Below are 9,741 nucleotides of genomic sequence, written 5' to 3'. Positions count from 1 at the left end.
GAAGAGCAGCGTCTCCGAGTGACTCGAAGGGGGCCTCTTGATGCCGGCCAGGACCACATCAAGGTGCCAAGAGGGTATGGAGAGCGGATGAGGCGGATTACGCCTTCTTGCACCCTTTGGGAACCTGATGACCAGGTCGTGTTGTCCCAGAGACTTTCCAGCAGAGGTGACTGAACGCACTCTGTAGCCAGTCACGCTATCATGGAGACGGAGTTGAGTTCCATAATGGAAAAGAGGATGCACTGCACAGGGGGAGCTCGTTTTTTCCTCAGTTGACCTGTCCCAATCGATCTTGGTGCGGGAGCACTATGTCCCTGTGTGTAAATAACAGATGTTGCGAGTAGTACCTGCACTCCCTTATCCCTGAGTGGAGTGAGGGCGGCTTCCATGATCTTCGTGAAGACTCGTAGGGACAGTGAAAGACTGAAAGGGAGGACTCTGAACTGATTTGCACGACCCTCGAAAGTGAACCGTAGGAACGGGCAATGACAAGGAAGAATCGAGACATGAAAGTAAGCATCCTTCAGGTCGATTGCCATGAATCAATCTTGACATCTGATTAATGCAAAGGCAGCTTGTGCAGGTGCCAGTTCAGGGTAAGTGGATCTAGCAACCCCCGCCTTTTTGGGGGACGATGAACATCTCGGCTAGAGGGACGAGCGCGATCGCTTCCTTCGCCAGGGGGGTGGCAACCTTAGCCCGAAGCATGGGAGCATTCTTCCCTCTGACTAAGGTTGAGAGAATGCCCCGAAATTTTGGGCTGGCGTCTGGCAAGTTGGATCATGTAGCCGAGACCCGCAGCCACCATGGCGGTTTGGAAAAATCTTTTCAGGCTCCCAGGGACGGAGACAGGGGAGTAGGGGTATGATCCGCTACACCGACCTCCCAGGGGGGTGCTTCGATGGCTGGCAGTGGCATCCTTCGCCGTGGGGAAGCCCCCAGGGAGGAGATTGTCACTACTGATTTACCTGCCGGGCGATGATGTAGCACAACGCACCGACGACTGAGAGTGATGAGGGCTGACCCAGGCCCTGTGTGGTCAACTTGGTTGCCCGCAAGCAGTCGGTGGTGGTGCGGAGATCCTGCATAAGCGATGGGTCGGTCTTACCCTCGTGGAGCTTTCTCAATGCCCTGGTCTGGCTAAAGGCCATAGCGTTGAGAGAGAGGGGCAGCTTAGCCCACAGCAGTGTAAGATCTCGACACCAGAGATGCCGAAAACCTACATGCTTTGGACGGGAGTCTAGGTTGAGCAAGGACATCGACATATCCTCTAGCTGCCCAACCATTGAGGAAAGAAAGAGCGATGGAACTAGTTTGACGCTCACAGTGGCCCGGAAAAGCATGGCTGACATTTCGACGTCCACTTCTTCCTGAGCTCGACTCCCCGGAGGAGGGAGCTGCAAGGAATCGTCGAAGTCAGATGCCAGTAATTCACCCTCCGATGCTGCAAGGGACATCTCATCATCATCACACACCGTTTCCGACTACGTGGTTGAGGAACAAGACGGCATAAACCCTTGCAGTAATCCTCATATCACCCTCGCTGCTCATCGTAGCGGATGGGAGAGCCGTAGCCACTGCAGTCACGGAACTGGAAGCAGACGATATTAGATTTCAAAACACTTCAACACAGCCTCAATTTGGGCTTTTTGTGTCTGATTATGTTCTTATTTATTTCATTTTATATCATCTGCCATGTTATCTGTGTTTATTATGTGCTGCTGATGTACAGTGAAGATCCTCACCGCTGCTCTGTCACAGGCCACGACTCAGACATCAGACTCATTCGCGCAGTTGAGCAGTCCCTAATCACAACTCACGTAAAGAAATACCTATGCACATCACCTGCAGTAGCAATTTCAAACTGAGTTGGCGATAAAGAGACCAATCCTATGGACTGCCGCTTTAAATTCTTATATTTTCTCTTAAGAACAGTTTTGTGAATCCAGTGTTTGGTGTAAATTATGAAAGAATCTGATGGAACTGAATTGGTAGAGGTATGGTAGTGTGTGCTGCTTCCATGTGCCTGTGGCAGTGAGTTACAGTATGCAGGGAAATGTCTTGATATTGTTGTTGGTGGTCCAGAAAAGCCATTGTTGCAATCATGTGGTGTAAATCCTGTTTGATTGAGGATGTGTACAGATGTTGATATTGTCCTTCAGGTTGTGCTCATAGTTTGTAATCCTGTATAAGATAGAGGTGTTTCATACACATAGTACCCTATAGGCTAATTGAAAACTGTATTGTGCACATGTGTGTGTATGGGGGTCCATAAAACAGGGGGCCTCTGAATTCTTAATCCGGGCCTGGCAATTAGTAGAATTTTCTGAGAAATTCTGATTTAGAGTTCAGACATACGTTTTTGCTGTATTTCTTGCTTCCTTATCTTTATACTTTAATGACTATGTTCTTCATTCGGACAAACCAGACACGACCATGAGAGCCAATTATCCGCTGGCTTGCTAACACAACACTGCTGCAGGCTAAGGTTGTACAAGCAAACTAGGTATATAGAGCAATCAATCACAGGACAAATCGAAAATAATACTTAAACGGCCCTAACACACGCGGTTTCTGACAATCATACATTAATCTTGAGTACCAATAGAATAGAATTGCATACTTGTATCTTTTCTTCTACAAGCCACAAATGTAGCCACCACAGTTCACGCTCCAGCAAATCTAACGCGTCTGTGCAACTTGTACACATGCAGCTTGAAGCAGAAAAGGCTGCTCTTGTCGCTCATGCAGAGTCTTTAAAACGAAGCATGATATTGGGCAACAATTGGAAATGTTACAGAACCGTAAAGAACAAATGGATATTGATGCGAAAATTGCAGCCTCCAATGCAAAGCTAACTGTGCTCAGGACTTTTGAACAACGAGCAGACATTAGTACAGTGGACAAGCCAAATTAGAAACTGCATCTCTTCATCTAGATGTTGAGACACAGCCAAGGACTTCTTTGCAAAGCAACACAGATGTTACCTCACAACCTACATCATCCCATCATGTACAGCAACACGCAACTTCATGCCCAAGGTAAGATGCTTCAGTAGATGATGGAAGGTTAAATTGTATGCAGAATATGCTTCAAAAACATAAAGAAATAACAGAGTTGCTTATACAGCAGCAAAGGTCTCAACACTTGCCGCCACGTGAGATTCCAGTGTTTGAAGGGGATCCATTGCAATATGGTTTGTTCACCAAAGCTCTCAAACATTGTGTGGAGGAAAAAACTAATAACAAGGGTGATTGCTTGTATTTTCTTGAATGGTACACAAGAGGACACCCAAGAGAAGTAGTTCGAAGCTGTATGAATATGGCACATGAAAGAGGTTATGATGCAGCTAAAGCTATGCTTAAACAGCAGTTTGGAGAGGATTATTTTGATTCTGGTGCATATATGGAAAAGGTGCTGGGATTGCCCATGATCAAGTATGAAGAAATCACATATCTTCAAGATTACGAATACTTTTTACATGGGTGTTGCAATGCGATGGCAGATGTACAGTACATGCAAGAGTTAGACATGCCAACAAACATGAAGGCAGTAATTCTAAAGCTTCCATTCAAATTTTGAGAAAAGTGGAGAACAACAGCTTGTGATATAATGGAAATACAGAAACGAAGAGCCAAATTTTCTGATGTTGTCAACTTCATTGAATGTCAAGTTTAAATAATTTCAGATCCAATATTTGAGTCTATTCAAATTGTAGAGATGAGAAAAACTGATACACCAAAGGATGTCTACAAATGGAAACCACAATCCCAGTCAAAGCCTAGGTTGAAAGGGGATAGTTTTGCTACCAGTATCACCAACGTTGACAAACACATTATTGGCCAAGCACAAAAAGCAAATGGTGTACATCCAATCAGCCGTTTCCAGAGTAACTAAACCACCTGTTTGCTCTGTTCACAAAGTCATTCTTTGGGGCAATGTAAAGAGTTTGAAAAGAAGAAACATAGGGAAAAAGTCAACTTTATAAAGGAAAAGGATGTCTGTTTTGGTTGCTTAAATGTTGGACATATGAGCCAAGAGTGTAAAAGGCGATTGAAGTGTGCAACCAAAAACATCCTAGTGTTCTTCACATTCATTTCAAAGACACCCAAAGTTGATAAAGCTGTCAACACAAACTACAGTTGTGTTCAAAATTATTCAACCCCCAATGCTGTAAATGGTTTTAGGGAATTTAGTGTACATTTGTAATTGTATTCAGAATGAAATCCTACAAGGACTTCTTAAAGAACCATATGCAACTAAAATGACATCAATTAGTTTTGTAATACAGTAATAAATGTTTCTTTTGTGAATTCTTCATTGACATAATTATTCAACCCCTTAAAGACTACCACTCTAAAGAACAGAGGTTCAATGAAGTGTTTTCAATCCGGTATTGAAAACACCTGTGGATATCAGGGAGCAGCAATAAAGCCTAATAAGCACCAATTAGGCAGCTTTAAAATGACTGTGATACTCAGCTCCTTCTAGACATTTACTGGTGTGGTTACAAACATGGTGAGGTCAAGAGAATGGTCCAGAAGACAAGAGAACAGGTGATTACTCTTCACAGGAAGGGCAATGGCTATAAGAAGATTGCAAAGATGTTAAACATACCAAGAGACACCATAGGAAGCATCATTCGCAAATTCAAGGCAAAGGGCACTGTTGAAACGCTACCTGGTCGTGGCAGAAAGAAGATGCTGACTTCGACTTCTGTGCGCTACCTGAAGCGTAGAGTAGAGAAAAGTCCCTGTGTGACTGCTGAGGAACTGAGAAAAGATTTGTTAGATGTGGGTACTGAAGTTTCTGCTCAGACAATACGGCGCACCCTGCGTAATGAAGGCCTCCATGCCAGAACTCCCAGGCGCACCCCCTTGCTGTCCCCAAAGAATAAGAAGAGTCGACTGCAGTATGCCAAAAGTTATGTGGACAAACCACAGAAGTTTTGGGATAGTGTTCTGGGGACTGATGAAACAAAATTAGAACTGTTTGGGCCCATGGATCAACGCTATGTTTGGAGGAGGAAGAACAAGGCCTATGAAGAAAAGAACACCTTGCCTACTGTGAAGCATGGCGGGGGGTCAATCATGCTTTGGGGCTGTTTTGCTTCTGCAGGTACTGGGAAGCTTCAGCGTGTGCAAGGTACCATGAATTCTCTTCAGTACCAGGAGATATTGGATGACAATGTGATGCAGTCCGTCACAAACCTGAGGCTTGGAAGACGTTGGACTTTTCAACAGGACAATGATCCCAAGCATACCTCCAAGTCCACTAGAGCATGGTTGCAGATTAAAGGCTGGAACATTTTGAAGTGGCCATCGCAGTCACCAGACTAAAATCCGATTGAGAATCTGGTGGGACTTAAAGAAAGCAGTTGCAGTGCGCAAGCCTAAGAATGTGACTGAACTGGAGGCTTTTGCCTATGATGAATGGGCGAAGATACCCGTAGATCGCTGCAAGACACTTGTGTCAAGCTATGCTTCACGTTTAAAAGCTGTTAGAACTGTAAAAGGATGTTGTACTAAGTACTAAGATTGAATGTCACTTGGGGGTTGAATAAAACTGATAATGATGTGAGCTCAGAAAAGACATTTGTGGTTATTTCATTATAAATGTTATGTTATATTTGTCTGACCTACACGTGCCTCTTTGATTTAATTGTAAGCAGGATGACTGAATGATCATAATCAATGTCAAACCGACCAAAACAATCAATTTCAGTGGGGGTTGAATAATTTTGAACACAATTGTATGAACCATATGTAGGACCAACTACCAACAAAACTCTTGTATCTGCCCAAGTGGTCATATAGGGACCAGGGGTAGCAGTGGTATACTACCTATACTTCCCGTCCAAGTAAAGTCTTCAATAGGCAACAAAATTGTTCAAACATATGCATTGTTAGACATGGGCAGTACCTCTACTTTCTGCTCAGAAAGTTTGATTAAGAAGCTTCAACTGAATGGACAAAAGACAAAAATTTGATTGCTTACGAGTCCCAAAACGACAGTCTCAAGTCAATTCTCAATGACCGTCACCAAAGTGTATGAAGATCCGCGCTGTTTGATCAAGTCGTACAGACTTTGTTTTGCTATTCGAGAAGGCGTGTTCCAGCTGTATTCTGTTCGCGCTAATCTCATCACATACTTAAGCAGTGCCTCTGCGCTGTCGCGGTAAGCGTCAGCGGTAGCGTCAGCCCTCGTGTTCAGCCTCCTCGTGTGAAGACCGAAGAGTGTAAAGACCTGCGACTCTACCTGCGCAACTCCACCGAGCAAAGACACCGGCAAGGCACATCAGTATATTTAACATACCTTTGCTTTCATTTAATTGTCTACTAATATGTGTTTCAAGATTATTCCTGTATTCTACCGTAGACAGCGTTCTCACCCAAGACGCAAGGCACGACGCACACACTCTCAAGCGCGTCCCATTCACATCTCCCCTTTTGCACCTCTGTCTCTATCTATGGGTCTTTGGAACTGCCAGTCAGCTGTGAACAAGACTGACTTCATCCATGCGTTTGCCAGCCAGTCTGAGATTCACATTCTTGGTCTTACTGAGACTTGGATTCATCCTGAAGACTCAGCCACACCTGCTGCTCTCTCCACAAACTACTCCTTCTCTTACACTCCCCGCCAAACTGGAAGAGGAGGAGGCACATGTTTGCTTATCACCAATGATTGGAAATATTCCATACTATCTTCCCTATGCAACAACTATTCATTTGAATACCATGATGTTAATATCACTTTTCCCACTCAGCTCAGCGTTGTTGTAGTTTACCCTCCCCCAGGTCCTCTTCACGACTTCATTGAAGAGTTAGATGTGCTGCTCTCATCATTTCTGGAGGATAGCGGCCCTCTAGTAGTCCTTGGGGACTTCAACATCCACCTGGAGAAACCCTATGCTTCTGACTTCCACACCCTCCCCGCCTCGTTCGACCTCACATACCTCGTCATAGCCAGTACTCACAGATCTGGAAACCAGCTGGATCTCATCTACATCAGTAACTGCACCACAGATAACATTCAAGTCATACCTCTTCACATCTCGGACCACTTCTTCATCACTTTCAACATGCTCCTTCCTACATGCACTACACCAACACCACCACCCGTTCACTTTAGACAGAACCTTCGCTCTCTCTCCCCTAGCACACTCTCTGCTAGAGTGACATCCTCTCTTCCCTCCAACTTTGCTTCTCTAGATGCTGACACTGCCACCGACACCTTATGCTCAACACTTACATCCTGTCTAGATAACCTTTGCCCTCTGTCCTCCAGACCGGCTCGTGCCACTCCCCGGTGCCCCTGGCTGTATGACATCATCCGTGAACAACGTAGTACACTCAGGGCTGCTGAAAGGAAATGGCGCAAGACCAAGAACCCTGCTGACTACCAGTCACTACTCTCCTCTTTCTCTGCTAGTGTTACCACAGCAAAAATGTCTTTCTATAACACCAAGGTAATCAATGCATCTAACACTCGACAGCTTTTCAAGACATTTAACTCTCTTCTTTGACCCAATCCTCCCCCGCCCACTTCATCATTGACTGCGGAAGACTTTGCTGTATTTTTCACTGACAAAACATCATCCATCAGCAAACAATTCTCGATACCTCAGACCTTGGGAAACACCTCCCACACTTCAACCATCAAACTCTCCTCTTTCACCCCACTTAAGGACACTGAAGTCACCAGGCTTCTCTCCAGCCACCCCACCACCTGTCCCCTTGACCCTGTCCCCTCTGATCTCCTTCAGGCCATATCCAGCTCGCTCACACCTGCACTCACACAGATCATCAACACCTCCCTGCTCACTGGCACTTTTCCATCCACTTTCAACAGGCCCAGGTCACGCCCCTACTGAAGAAACCAACATTGGACCCTTCTACTCCCGACAGTTACAGACCTGTCTCTCTCCTCCCATTTATAGCAAAACACTTGAAAGGGCAGCTTTCAACCACGTGTCTTCCTACTTATTCCAGAATAAACTACTGGATGACAAGCAGTCTGGCTTCAAAAAAAACCACTCCACTAAGGCCGCACTGCTATCGGTCACAGAAGCACTGCGGCTAGCCAAGGCGGAATCAAAATCCTCTGTCCTGATTCTGCTAGAGCTATCTGCAGCGTTTGACACTGTCAATCACCAGATACTGCTAGCAACCCTGTCATCACTAGGAATCACAGGCTCTACCCTCCGCTGGTTCAAATCCTACCTCCCCGACAGATCCTTCAGGGTGTCATGGAGGGGCTCGCTCTCCACGGCTCACCACATGATCACTGGGGTCCCTCAGGGGTTGGTGCTTGGACCGCTGCTTTTTTCCATCTACACGACATCACTGACGACACCCAGATCTACATCTCGTTTCACCCAGACGATACCACTGTAGCAGCTCGCATTACAGCCTGCCTCGAGGACATCTCAGCTTGGATGAAAGACCATCACCTCCAGCTGAACCCTGCCAAGACCAAACTACTCGTGTTTCCGGCACACCCTACGGCCCAACACGATTTCAACATCCATCTTGGCAATACCACAATCACCCATTCCAAAACAGCCATGAACCTCGGAGTCATATTTGATGAACAGCTGCCCTTCAACGATCACATTGCAAAGACAACACGGTCATGCCGATATGCCTTATTCAACATTAGAAATATCAGACCCTATCTCACGCATCATGCGGCACAACTCCTTGTCCAGGCCCTGGTAATCTCAAGGTTGGACTACTCTCCTTGGACAATGCTCTCCTTGCTGGTCTTCCTGCAAAGGCTATCAAACCACTTCAGCTGGTTCAGAACGCAGCAGCACGACTCGTCTTCCAACAGCCCAAAAGGGCTCACGTGACTTTTCATCTCTCTCCACTGGCTACCGGTTGCAGCCTGTATCAGATTCAAGTCACTAATGCTTGCCTACAGGACTATCACTGGATCTGCACCGGCTTACTTCCACACTCTCCTGCACTCCTACACCCCATCAAGATCCCTGCGTTCAGCAAACCAGCTGCATCTTGTATTGCCTTCCTATAAGGGCAGGAAATCGCTCTCCCGCTCTTTCTCATTCACAACTCCTTCATGGTGGAACATTCTTCTTAACTCTGTCCGTTCAACCACATCTCTCACAACATTTAAAAAACTACTTAAAACCCATCTCTTCTGTGAATACTTGACAAACAAATGAAGAAAAAAAAACACTAACCCTTTCTCTCAACAGGTAGTGGTCTAGCTTTTGTTGAAACCAGTTACTTTGTATTGGCACCTAATGTATTATGGCTCCTGTATGAACTATCGCTTATTGCGCCTAAACTCTTTGTAAGTCGCTTTGGATAAAAGCGTCTGCTAAATGTCTAAATGTAAATGTGAAGATCCAAATGATGATTCATTATGAACATTATGTAAGAAGAAGGTGGAAACAAGCTCAATACCGCGCAGATCCTTTTTGGAAAAGATGGATAAAAGAGTACTTATCTTTGTTACAGGAAAGGCAAAAATGGACTAAAGAGAGACGTAATCTTATGCCTGGTGATATTGTACTCATTGCAGATTCTACAACCCCACGGAATTCTTGGACTCTTGGAATAGTACTTGAGACTTTCCCAGATAAAAGGGGTTTGGTCAGATCAGTATGAGTTTCTATTTCTATTTCTATTTAGTCATTTGGCAGATGCTTTTATCCAAAGCGACTTACAGTGCACTTATTACAGGGACAATCCCCCTGGAGCAACATGGAGTAAA

The sequence above is a fragment of the Triplophysa dalaica genome, chromosome 16 (genome assembly GCF_015846415.1).
Source record: "Triplophysa dalaica isolate WHDGS20190420 chromosome 16, ASM1584641v1, whole genome shotgun sequence".
Lineage (NCBI taxonomy): Eukaryota > Metazoa > Chordata > Actinopteri > Cypriniformes > Nemacheilidae > Triplophysa > Triplophysa dalaica.
The sequence above is the reverse complement of the archived record's forward strand: the minus strand, read 5'-3'. Positions refer to the sequence as shown.